This window comes from Delphinus delphis, chromosome 3 (assembly GCF_949987515.2).
Source record: "Delphinus delphis chromosome 3, mDelDel1.2, whole genome shotgun sequence".
Taxonomy (NCBI): domain Eukaryota; kingdom Metazoa; phylum Chordata; class Mammalia; order Artiodactyla; family Delphinidae; genus Delphinus; species Delphinus delphis.
In genome coordinates this window covers 23985465-23998022 of record NC_082685.1, presented here as the reverse complement: position 1 = coordinate 23998022, position 12558 = coordinate 23985465, and positions in this window count along the sequence as shown.

Sequence of the window (12558 nt, the reverse complement as noted above, 5' to 3'; positions counted from 1 at the left end):
ACACTTCTGGAAGATAAGCTTTTAAGCCGTTTGAGATGTCTTATAGTTTAGAAGTCCAGGGGCAGCCAAGTCAGGTAACTCTTCTAATGTTTCAAACAAGACTAATCAGTCAAGCTGGTTCCCTGTTCTCACAGAACTTGAGATACATACCCATAATTTATATATAGTAGAGGATGTTGAATGCTGTTGTGGAGGTACAAATAAATGCTTTGGAGGTGGTGAATAATTTGGGGATGAAGGAGTCAAGGAAGTCTTCGTGGTGGTGGAAGTAGCTCCATGAAATTTACACATATTCCTGAGATAGGAGGGGATTACAGGTAGGAAAAACATGTTAGTGAAGCACTGAGTATGGATCAGGGATGGATAATGATTTGGGAAGAAGGAGAAGTGTATTTTGACAGGGTCAGAGTGTGTGGAAAGAGGAGGAGAGGCAGATTTGAAGCATAAGCTGGGACAAAAATCTACGGTATACACTGGAGCCATAGCCTCAGTAAAGTACACAAAATAAGTGGAAGAAATAATTTTGCCTTTTTTATATTTGACATATTTTATATTCCCAACTATATTTTATATTCCCAACTAATACAGATAGACGTGATGGCTCCTATCTTGACCTCAAGGAGTATATGTCTAGGTTATGTAAGACTAACAAACAGAAAACATTTGGAAGTGATGCTGGTGTAGTATTCCAAAGGTTGTAGGTACTTAGAGGGAAGGATACATATGGGTATATGAAGAGCTGAGTTTCCCAAACTTAAGTTATTTTCCTATGTTTTATCTGCACATCATCTGCACTATCATTTACTTAATGTATTTATTTAAATAGGTGCATGTTTTTCCTCCCAACTAATTTTCTTTTTAGAACACTTTACATCATTACCTCAGTGGAAAACATGTATCATTTTCCATAAATAGAAATTAATTAAAAACAATCTAATAAAGGTAAAACAATATTAAATTCTAGCCAAATAGGTTGCCTGCTGGAGGTTGCTGCAGTCATAAAGAGAGATTAGCAAGTCTTAGAAAAGTCTTAATGACATAATAGTTACAAACTCAGACTTTCTCCTGGCTGTAATCAGAAGATTGAAAAAGAATTTGAAAGGGAATGAGTTTCTCACCATGTGAGTTAATATTCTTTAGTGCTATGTCTGCGCCCCACTCAGAATCAGTGGCATGTTTCTCACAAACTGGGACATGCCATTTTATTATTTTTTTAAATTTATTTTTTTAACATCTTTATTGGAGTATAATTCCTTTACAATGGTGTGTTAGTTTCTGCTTTATAACAAAGTGAATCAGTTATACATATACACATATCCCCATATCTCTTCCCTCTTGTATCTCCCTCCCTCACACGCTCCCTATCCCACCCCTGTAGGTGGTCACAAAGCACTGAGCTGATCTCCCTGTGCTATGTGGCTGCTTCCCACTAGCTATCTATTTTACGTTTGGTAGTGTATATATGTCCATGCCACTCTCTCACTTTGTCCCAGCTTACCCTTCCCCCTCCCTGTATCCTCAGGTCCATTCTCTAGTAGGTCTGCGTCTTTATTCCTATCTTGCCCCTAGGTTCTTCATGACCTTTTTTTGTTTTTGTTTTTTAGATTCCATATATATGTGTTAGCATATGGTATTTGTTTTTCTCTTTCTGACTTACTTCACTCTGTATGACAGACTCTAGGTCCATCCACCTCACTACAAATAACTCAATTTCGTTTCTTTTTATGGCTGAGCAATATTCCATTGTATATATGTACCACATCTTCTTTATCCATTCATCTGTTGATGGACACTTAGGCTGCTTCCATGTCCTGGCTATTGTAAATAGTGCTGCAATGAACATTTTGGTACATGACTCTTTTTGAATTATGGTTTTCTCAGTGTATATGCCCACTAGTGGGATTGCTGGGTCATATGGTAGTTCTATTTTTAGTTTTTTAAAGAACCTCCATACTGTTCTCCAGAGTGGCTGTATCAATTTACATTCCCACCAACAGTGCACGAGGGTTCCCTTTTCTCCACACCCTCTCCAGCATTTATTGTTTGTACGGTTTTTGATGATGGCCATTCTGACCGGTGTGAGATGATATGTCATTGTAGTTTTGATTTGCATTTCTCTGATGATTAATGATGTTGAGCATTCTTTCATGTGTTTGTTGGCAATCTGTATATCTTCTTTGGAGAAATGTCTATTTAGGTCTTCTGCTCATTTTTGGATTGGGTTGTTTGTTTTTTTGATATTGAGCTGCATGAGCTGCTTGTAAATTTTGGAGATTAATCCTTTGTCAGTTGCTTCATTTGCAAATATTTTCTCCCATTCTGAGGGTTGTCTTTTCATCTTGTTTATGGTTTCCTTTGCTGTGCAAAAGCTTTGAAGTTTCATTAGGTCCCATTTGTTTATTTTTGTTTTTATTTCCTTTCCCTAGGAAATGGATCAGAAAAGATCTTGCTGTGATTTATGTCATAGAGTGTTCTGCCTATGTTTTCCTCTAAGAGTTTTAGAGTGTCTGGCCTTACATTTAGGTCTTTAATCCATTTTGAGTTTATTTTTGTGTATGGCGTTAGGGAGTGTTCTAATTTCATTCTTTTACAAGTAGCTGTCCAGTTTTCCCAGCACCACTTATTAAAGAGGCTGTCTTTTCTCCACTGTATACTCTTGCCTCCTTTATCAAAGATAAGGTGACCATATGTGCGTTGGTTTATCTCTGGGCTTTCTATCTTGTTCCATTGATCTATATTTCTGTTTTTGTGCCAGTACCATACTGTCTTGATTACTGTAGCTTTGTAGTATAGTCTGAAGTCAGGGAGCCTGATTCTTCCAGCTCCGTTTTTCTTTCTCAAGATTGCTTTGGCTATTCGGGGTCTTTTGTTTCTCCATAAAAACTGTGAAAATTTTTTTTCTAGTTCTGTGAAAAATGCCAGTGGTAGTTTGATAGGGATTGCATTGAATCTGTAGATTGCTTTGGGTAGTACAATCATTTTCACAATGTTGATTCTTCCAATCCAAGAACATGGTATATCTCTCCATCTGTTTGTATCATCTTTAATTTCTTTCATCAGTGTCTTATAATTTTCTGCATACAGGTATTTTGTCTCCTTAGGTAGGTTTATTCCTAGATATTTTATTCTTTTTGTTGCAATGGTAAATGGGAGTGTTTTCTTAATTTCACTTTCAGATCTTTCATTGTTAGTGTATAGGAATGTAAGAGATTTCTGTGCATTAATTTTGTATCCTGCTACTTTACCAAATTCACTGATTAGCTCTAGTAGTTTTCTGGTAGCATCTTTAGGATTCTCTATGTATAGTATCATGTCATCTGCAAATAGTAATAGCTTTACTTCTTCTTTTCTAATTTGGATTCCTTTTATTTCTTTTTCTTCTCTGATTGCTGTGGCTAAAACTTCCAAAACTATGTTGAATAATAGTGGTGAGAGTGGGTAACCTTGTCTTGGTCCTGATCTTAGTGGAAATGGTTTCAGTTTTTCACCATTGAGAATGATGTTGGCTGTGGGTTTGTCAATGTGGGCCTTTATTATGTTGAGGTAAGTTCCCTCTGTGCCTACTTTCTGGAGGATTTTTATCATAAATCGGTGTTGAATTTTGTCGAAAGCTTTCTCTGCATCTATTGAGATGATAATATGGGTTTTCTCCTTCAATTTGTCAATATGGTGTATCACATTGATTGATTTGTGTATACTGAAGAATCCTTGCATTCCTGGGATAAAACCCACTTGATCATGGTGTATGGTCCTTTTAATGTGCTGTTGGATTCTGTTTGCTAGTGTTTTGTGGAGGATTTTTGCATCTATGTTCATTAGTGATATTGGCCTGTAGTTTTCTTTCTTTGTGACATCCTTGTCTGGTTTTGGTATCAGGGTGATGGTGGCCTCGTAGAATGAGTTTGGGAGTGTTCCTCCCTCTGATATATTTTGGAAGAGTTTTGAGAAGGATAGGTGTTAGCTCTTCTCTAAATGTTTGATAGAATTCGCCTGTGAAGCCATGTGGTCCTTGGCTTTTGTTTGTTGGAAGATTTTTAATCACAGTTTCAATTTCAGTGCTTGTGATTGGTCTGTTCATATTTTCTATTTCTTCCTGGTTCAGTCTCAGAATGTTGTGCATTTCTAAGAATTTGTCCATTTCTTCTAGGTTGTCCATTTTATTGGCATATAGTTGCTTGTAGTAATTTCTCATGATCCTTTGTAGTTTTGCAGTGTCAGTTGTTACTTCTCCGTTTTCATTTCTAATTCTACTGATTTGAGTCTTCTCCCTTTTTTTCTTGATGAACCTGGCTAATGGTTTATCAATTTTGTTTATCTTCTCAAAGAACCAGCTTTTAGTTTTATTGATCTTTGCTATTGTTTCCCTCATTTCTTTTTCATTTATTTCTGATCTGATCTTTATGATTTCTTTCCTTCTGCTAACTTTGGGGTTTTTTTGTTCTTCTTTCTCTAATTGCTTTAGGTGTAAGGTTAGGTTGTTTATTTGAGATGTTTCATGTTTCTTAAGGTAGGATTGTATTGCTATAAACTTCCCTCTTAGAACTGCTTTTGCTGCATCTCATAGGTTTGGGGTCATCGTGTTTTCATTGACATTTGTTTCTAGGTATTTTTTGATTTCCTCTTTGATTTCTTCAGTGATCTCTTGGTTATTAAGTAGTGTATGATTTAGCCTCCATGTGTTTGTACTTTTTACAGTTTTTTGTTGTTGTTGTTGTTGTTGTTTTTTTGCGGTACGCGGGCCTCTCACTGTAGTTCCCTCTCCCGTTGCAGAGCACAGGCTCCAGATGCGCAGGCTCAGCGGCCATGGCTCACAGACCCAGCTGCTCCGCGGCATGTGGGATCTTCCTGGACCAGACCATGAGCCCGTGTCCCCTGCATTGGCAGGCGGACTCTCAACCACAGCACCACCAGGGAAGACCTATTTTTTACAGGTTTTTACCTGTAATTGATATCTAGTCTCATAGCGTTGTGGTCAGGAAAGATACTTGATATGATTTCAATTTTCTTAAATTTACCAAGGCTTGATTTGTGACCCAAGATATGATCTATCCTGGAGAATGTTCCATGAGCACTGGAGAAGAAAGTGTATTCTGTTTTTTTTTGGATGGAATGTCCTATAAATATCAATTAAGTCCATCTTGTTTAATGTATCATTTAAAGCTTGTGTTTCCTTATTTATTTTTATTTTGGATGATCTCTCCATTGGTGAAAGTGAGGTGTTAAAGTCCCCTACTATTATTGTGTTACTGTCGATTTCCCCTTTTATGGCTGTTAGTATTTGCCTTATGTATTGAGGTGCTCCTATGTTGGGTGCATAAATATTTACAATGTTATATCTTCTTCTTGGATTGATCCCTTGATCATTATGTAGTGTCCTTCTTTGTCTCTTGTAATAGTCTTTGTTTTAAAGTCTATTTTGTCTGATATGAGAATTGCTACTCCAGCTTTCTTTTGGTTTCCATTTGCATGGAATATCTTTTCCCATCCCCTCACTTTCAGTCTGTATGTGTCCCTAGGTCTGAAGTGGGTCTTTTGTAGACAGCATATATATGGGTCTTGTTTTTGTATCCATTCAGCCAGTCTACGTCTTTAGGTTGGAGCATTTAATCCATTTATACTTAAGGTAGTTATCGATATGTATGTTCCTATTACCATTTTCTTAATTGTTTTGGATTTGTTATTGTAGGTCTTTTCCTTCTCTTGTGTTTCCTGCCTAGAGAAGTTCCTTTAGCATTTGTTGTAAAGCTGGTTTGGTGGTGCTAAATTCTCTTAGCTTTTGCTTGTCTTTAAAGGTTTTAATTTCTCTGTCAAATCTGAATGAGATCTTTGCTGGGTAGAGTAATTTTGGTTGTAGGTTTTTCCCCTTCATCATTTTAAATAGGGACATACCATTTTAGAACATACTCTATTTCACTCAACAAACAGCATATTTATTGTGTATCTAATTTATACAGTACTGGACCTCTAATGAAGAATAGAACATACTCCTCAAGTAAACAATGTGATAATTCCTATGATAACTGAGCATAGGGTGCTTTGTAGAATCAGAGAAGGCCCTCCACCCCTGGAAAGCTAAGTATTGGAGGAGTAGAAGAAAGCCAGGTATAGAGTGGTGGTAGGGCAGGAATGAGGTGGGGAAGGGTTGGGGTACATATAGAGTGTTACAGAGAAAAGGAGAATAAATATAAAAGCTTTCAGGGAACACATGCTCATTGTTGTACAGGTTTGTCTTTGGACACACAATCCCTTAGGTTTTCTTCTCACAGTTAATATTTGGGAAGGCAGCATGGTTTAGTGAGTAGAGTCAGGAAGCTTATCACTCTGACAAACCTTTATTAGTACCTACTCTGTGTCTGGTAGCATAGATAGAAAGATGAATAAGGCACACAGTGACACTGACCCTCCAGGAGGTCACAGCCTAGTGTCAGAAACTGTATAAACACATGCTATAAAAGTGTGCTGAGTGCTGTGAACAAAGTGTCCCTGGAACCTGTTCCTGGAACCAGTGCTGTCTACCCCGCTGTTTGTGGGGCTGTGGGTGTTTGAGAGAAGGCTGTAGAGAGGAGGTGATGTGTGGGCTGAGTCTTGAAGAGCAGGTAGACATTTGCCTGGCAGGTGTGTATGTCTGTATTTGTGTGTACAGGCATGCATGCACACAGTGGTCTAGCCCAATAGAACAGCATGTGCAAAGACTGGGAGGGGTAAAGAACAAGATGTATTTGAGGAACCACATGGTCTCCTGTGCAGTTGGAAGCATAATGTGTACCTGGAGTTGAACAGAGAAGAAAGACTATAGAGATAGCCTGGGGCAAGATGTGTTTTTTGCTATTTATTTACTCTGTTGCTGTCCTTTTGGGGGCTCACCTTTCAAATCAGTAAAGGAAGGAGATCTCCTAGGCACCCCCAAGGTAGTTTATCCTTAGTTTTCTTTTTTTCCAATATAGTATTAGCTAATTGGTAAACTGGTATTATCTAGTGATCTGAAATATACCAACAAGTGTAAATATCCCCAAAGAGAGCTCAAGAGACATTTATAATTGTCAATTCTCAGGATAGTGAATCCTTTAAAGTCTGTGCTGACCTTGATATTTTACCTTGTGACTCTCTTTTTTTTTTTTAAATTAGGTTTAACCCAGAAGAATTTAGCTAAAAAGTTTGACTTCCCCATACCTTTGAATGAAGCTTCCAAAATAGTGAAGAAAAAGAAAAAGGTATATTATTGTAAAGGGGAATGAGTGATATTTTGAATTTTAGATTAACCTGTCTAAATACAAACGTGTGAAGATACTCAAGACATTAAAAATAGTGCCATCTTTTGAAAAATTTAATTTACTGAGATGAGAAAATAGAATTAATTTAGCAGTAATGAAACTGGGTTTGGAAATATTTATTAACCATAAAGAGTAGTCCTTCCAGTGTCTGAAGACATAAAATGCATTTTAATCAAAATGTAGCTGACTGTGAGCTTTTTCAAAGCATGAAAATATATGTTCCATAGAATATAACAAACTCAGATAGTGTTACATAAGAAAATCATGGATTTCACAGAAAAGAAAAAGCATCTCTATTGGTGTCATATTGCTCTTTTAAAGGCAAGGGGTGTACAAGTTTCTAGCAGGAAAGCTGACAAGCATGAACCTTTATGCTGAACCATTTTCATGTCTGGCTGTCCAGATGTCATGGTAACTTTGAGTGTTTTAAACATATTCAAGGGACTTCCCTGGTGGCTCAGTGGCTAAGAATCCGCCTGCAATTCAGGGGACACGGGTTCCAGCCCTGGTCCAGGAAGCTCCCACATGCCACGGAGCAACTAAGCCCGTGCGCTACAACTACTGATCCTGCGCTCTAGAGCCCGCGAGCCACGGCTACTGAAGCCCGTGTGCCTAGAGCCCGTGCTCCACAACAAGAGAAGCCACCGCAGTGAGAAACCCGCACACCGCAACAAAGAGTAGCCCCCGCTTGCGGCAATTAGAGAAAGCCCGCGCGCAGCAATGAAGACCCAACTCAGCGAAAAATAAATAAATAAGTAAAATTAATTAAACATATTCAAGATCAGTTACTCTACTAAATCTTTGTTTACCACTATATATTTTACACTTCAGTTTAAAGAAACTGTTAGTTGATAATGACACATAAAATTATATTATTTCTGAGCTTTGAGTTTGTTTGATTTCTAATACATGTATAGTATAAAATAGCATTCAAAGTGACTAATCCTTGCAGCAAGTGTATTTTGAGTGAGCATTTAATCTTCCCACTATACTAAGAAATTTTTCTTCTAAGAACCAATTCCTCTTGGGCAATAGCCAATATTTACCTGTAACTACTTTGTGCCAGACACTGGGGTAAGTGCTTTACCTATATTTTTCATTAATTCTAATAATCCAGTATTTGAAGTTATTCCTAAATGAGATTAAAACACTTGCCCAATGTCAAGCAACTGGTTAAGTGGTGAAGCCAGAATTTGAGCCTAGATCTATCTGCTTCTATAGTCTCCATTCTTCCTATTTTGTATATTCACGTTCTCTAGTAAGTTTGCTTTGGTATGTCCTAGGAGAAATGTTTAATTATTAAGTAGAATAAAACACATTTAAAATCATATCATTGTCCAGTGGTTTAGACATAGACATAGGAATAGAAATTCGCTATTTTTACTACCTTTCAAAACAAAATTGAGTATGTTGAAACCATAGGACTTACTAGATATTGCCTTTGAAAGACATTGCCTTCGACCAGGACAGTTAATTTAAATACTGCAGAGAGGAAATGCTAGGAAGTTGGAAAAAGATATCAGAGAATTCACTGAATATGGGAAAACAATCATGTTTAATTTTTAGATCTCTAAGTATAATATTGCTTTATAATGATAATATCAAAACTGGCATGCAACACAGTTGGCTCACTCCCAATTGCCTACATCACAATGTAGTCCAGATTCTCTGCCCAGTGTTCCTTAACTGTGCTTACCTTTTTAAGGTTTCAGTATGGAATGGAGTGTACAAAGTCATTTCTAAAATGCTTGAAGAAAATGAAAAATACAGACTTAGGCTGAAATTATGTAGTGAAAGTAAGTTAACACAATTTTCATTGTATTAAAGAGAACTTGCTTCTCTAATAGTTTAGTTACCTTTGGATTACATTAGACCAGTAGTTTTCCTAATTGTCACATTCAATGTATAGAGCTATAGAAAAAAGGCTACCATATTATCACTGTTCATTGTAATGAAAAGTCAATGCATTGTAAAGCATTAAGTGTAGAGTAGACCACAGGTGTATGTGTGTGTGGAAGAGTGCAGAAGGTGAATGTTGACTGGAACTGACTGAGTCAAGGGAACACGCTTGTCTATTAAATTTGAATTTTAATGCCAACTTTTTTTTAAAACGCCAAATTTTTAATACAGATTACAAAACTCATCCATATTGATGAAGAAAAACATTTTAGTTGTATTATAGAAGTATAAATTCTGTGTTGCTTCATACAGTCACTTCCTTTTCATTATGCTGCAGTCCAATTTAATGCATTTAGCAAAATCTGCCCTTGAGTTATGGCCTTGATGTCATTATTTCATTCCTGGAAAACAATTCATAAATTAAACCATGTTTTAAGCTGCATCAGTGAGTTGATATTGTGGCCAGAGCATTAGATGTAATCTAGTATGTTTATTAAAGTAATTGGAAGTTCTGGATGCTCAAACAGTTAAGTTGGATAAAATTTATGTAACATGAATTGCTAAATCATAAGGCATTTTCTTTCCTTTACATGCATGTCCTAATACATATATTACCATGCTGAATGCTTCTATAAGTTTTTAGTGCAATCACTCAAGGACAACTTTTATACTGACAGTCAGTAAATCTGCATAATTTGATTTTGTGAAGAATATTTTCGTAAGATAATTAAAACAGAATGCCATTTTGTAAGCAGTGTAACACTGGAAACTCATTACTGTTATTGTAATATTGCATCCATAATAGCATAAATTGTTTGCAATCATGGTACATGAACTAATGTTCACATTAGTGATACTCTGTTTTATTTTTCTTATCCATTTAAGGAGGAGAATGAAGCAGAGGGCATTTAAGAGGAAAAAAGTTGTCAGTGGTTTCTTAGGTGACAAAGATGTTTGAACAGGCAGAGAAATGTGCACAAACCCTGGACATTGTTCTGAGTGTTAATCCAGATCCAGTTACTCTAATAAATGTACTAGATCACATCTAATTTTGCTCTGGCCATTACCTTGAACTTGTCGGGTTCTTTTGTGCCTCAGCAATAGACCTTCTATTAAATATCAATGATCTTGTAATATGATCTTGTAAGGATTATTTAGCAATTTAAAATAATATGCTGTGTTTTCCAGAAATAGCCTCTTATAAATGAAAGGTATCCTTGTAATTCATTATTTTTATTACAATTTTTAACCTGATTATGGAAACTAATAATTATATTTTAAAAATGTATTATAATTCTTGTTCCTTATTATATATTTATTAATGGGAAAGCCAATGCCAGAGACCAACTTGAATTTTCCTTATATTTTATGTTGTTCCTAGATTCAGATTACACAAAATGAATCTTCTTGTCATCTTCTGGTAAGAATCCACTTAGATAACAATGAAAAGGTGTAGACTTTTTCCTTCCCCTTTACATCCTACCATCTCCAACCTTTAATGTATACCCATTGCTAATTCTAGCCTGTTTCCTTCCTTAAACCCAGTGTCTGACACATAGAAAGCACTCATTAAATATTTGTTGAAATTTAATAAGCTTCATTTGGGCCTCATATTCACAACGCTATTGAAACTACTCTCTCTATGGTCCAAGTTTTATGTTTTTTCTTTTTCATGTCTCTGCTTAGTTCTCTTTTCTTTTTGAACATGTTGTCACATTTAATACTGTTTTACTACTACTTGTTCAAATTTTTCTTCTTATTATCCTGAAGACTATGTCATGGTTCTCTTTCTACCTTTCTGACCATATTTTCTATGTATTTTTTATTTGTCCCTTTTGCTACCATCTAATAACAAATGCTTCCCTAGGAGTAATTGTTGGTCCTGCTGTCTCTTTACATATTTATTCTGAGATAACTCACCCATTTTATAACTTCAGTTATTCTTTCTGGGTGTATGACCCTTAAATCTCTATCCTACTTCTGACCTCTGGTCATGTGCCTCTGAATTTCTTTAGGCTGTTCTACAGTTACTTTTAAATGCCACATGGTTTAAACTGAGCATGTCATCCCCCCACTTTTTTTTTCAATTGTGCCCTGATTTACTAATCATCTGGGCTCATTCAATTCTTAGGAATAGGTTACACCCAGTTTGGTGGGGTTTGGAAAGTAGTAGAAAAGGTAAGTAAGATGGGCTTTGGAACAGAGAAATTAGACTTTTATAAGTGGGAATGTGGGGGAAGGGAGTATACTTTAAGACATGGACATGAGAAAATTCATGGAGTCACAGAAAATGTTTAGGAATATACAGCTTAATTAAAGCTTTTCAAGGTAGTCATAGTGAAGAAAGGTATACAATGTACTGAGAATGTATTTCAAATGGTCTCACATGGATACTTGGCCAAGGATATGTACTCAGTTCAGTAGGCAATGAAGAAACATGGAACATTTTCGTAACCCTTTATTCCAAATGATTTCAAATGTACATAAGAATCACAAGAAGAATACAAAGACCTCCAGAATACCCGTTACCTGGGTTCACCGATTTTTACATCTTGCCACTTCGCTTTATCATTATCCTACTCCCCCTCTGTCTTTCTCTGTGTGTTATGTGTATCAAGTATTGCCCCTTAATACTTTAGTGTGTATATCCTAAGAACCAGGATATCTTTTTTATAACTACACTACAGTTATCAAATTCAGGAAATTTAACATTGGTATAAAACTTTTATGTAATCTATAGTCTGTATTCCAGTTTTTTCTTGTGCCAATAATGTCTTTAATGGGATTTTTTTCCTGTTAGCAGGTCTAGTCCAGTGTCATGTATCGCATTTAATTGTCATGTCTCTTTAGTCTTCTTTAATCTGTAACAGTTCTTCAACCTTTCTTTGTCTTTTATGACATTGACATTTTTGAAGAATGCAGGCCAATTATTTTTCAGATTATCCCTCTGGACTTGCTGATACCTCCCATGATTTGATTCATATTTTGCATTTTTGGCTGGAACATTATATAAGTAATGTTACTTCCTTCTCAGAACATCACATCTGGAGTCATGTGATTTTCATTTATCCCTTATTGAGGATGTTAACTTTGATCTATTGGTTAAGATGTCCATTTCTCCACTATATATAGTTACTGTTTTTCATTTTGTAATTAATAAGTATTTTATGGAAAGATAATTAGAAATTACGCAAATATCTTGTATATCATCAGTATAGAACATTTTAAAGCAGTGGGTTGATCAGATCTGCATTTTAGAAAGAATCCAGTGTCATTTTATAAAAAGGTTTGGAATAGAGGCAAGATAAGAGGTGAACAAGAAAATCTAGGGATTGTAACAGCAGTCCAAGGGAAAAGTGAAATGCACTTAGTGAGAGTGGAGAGGATA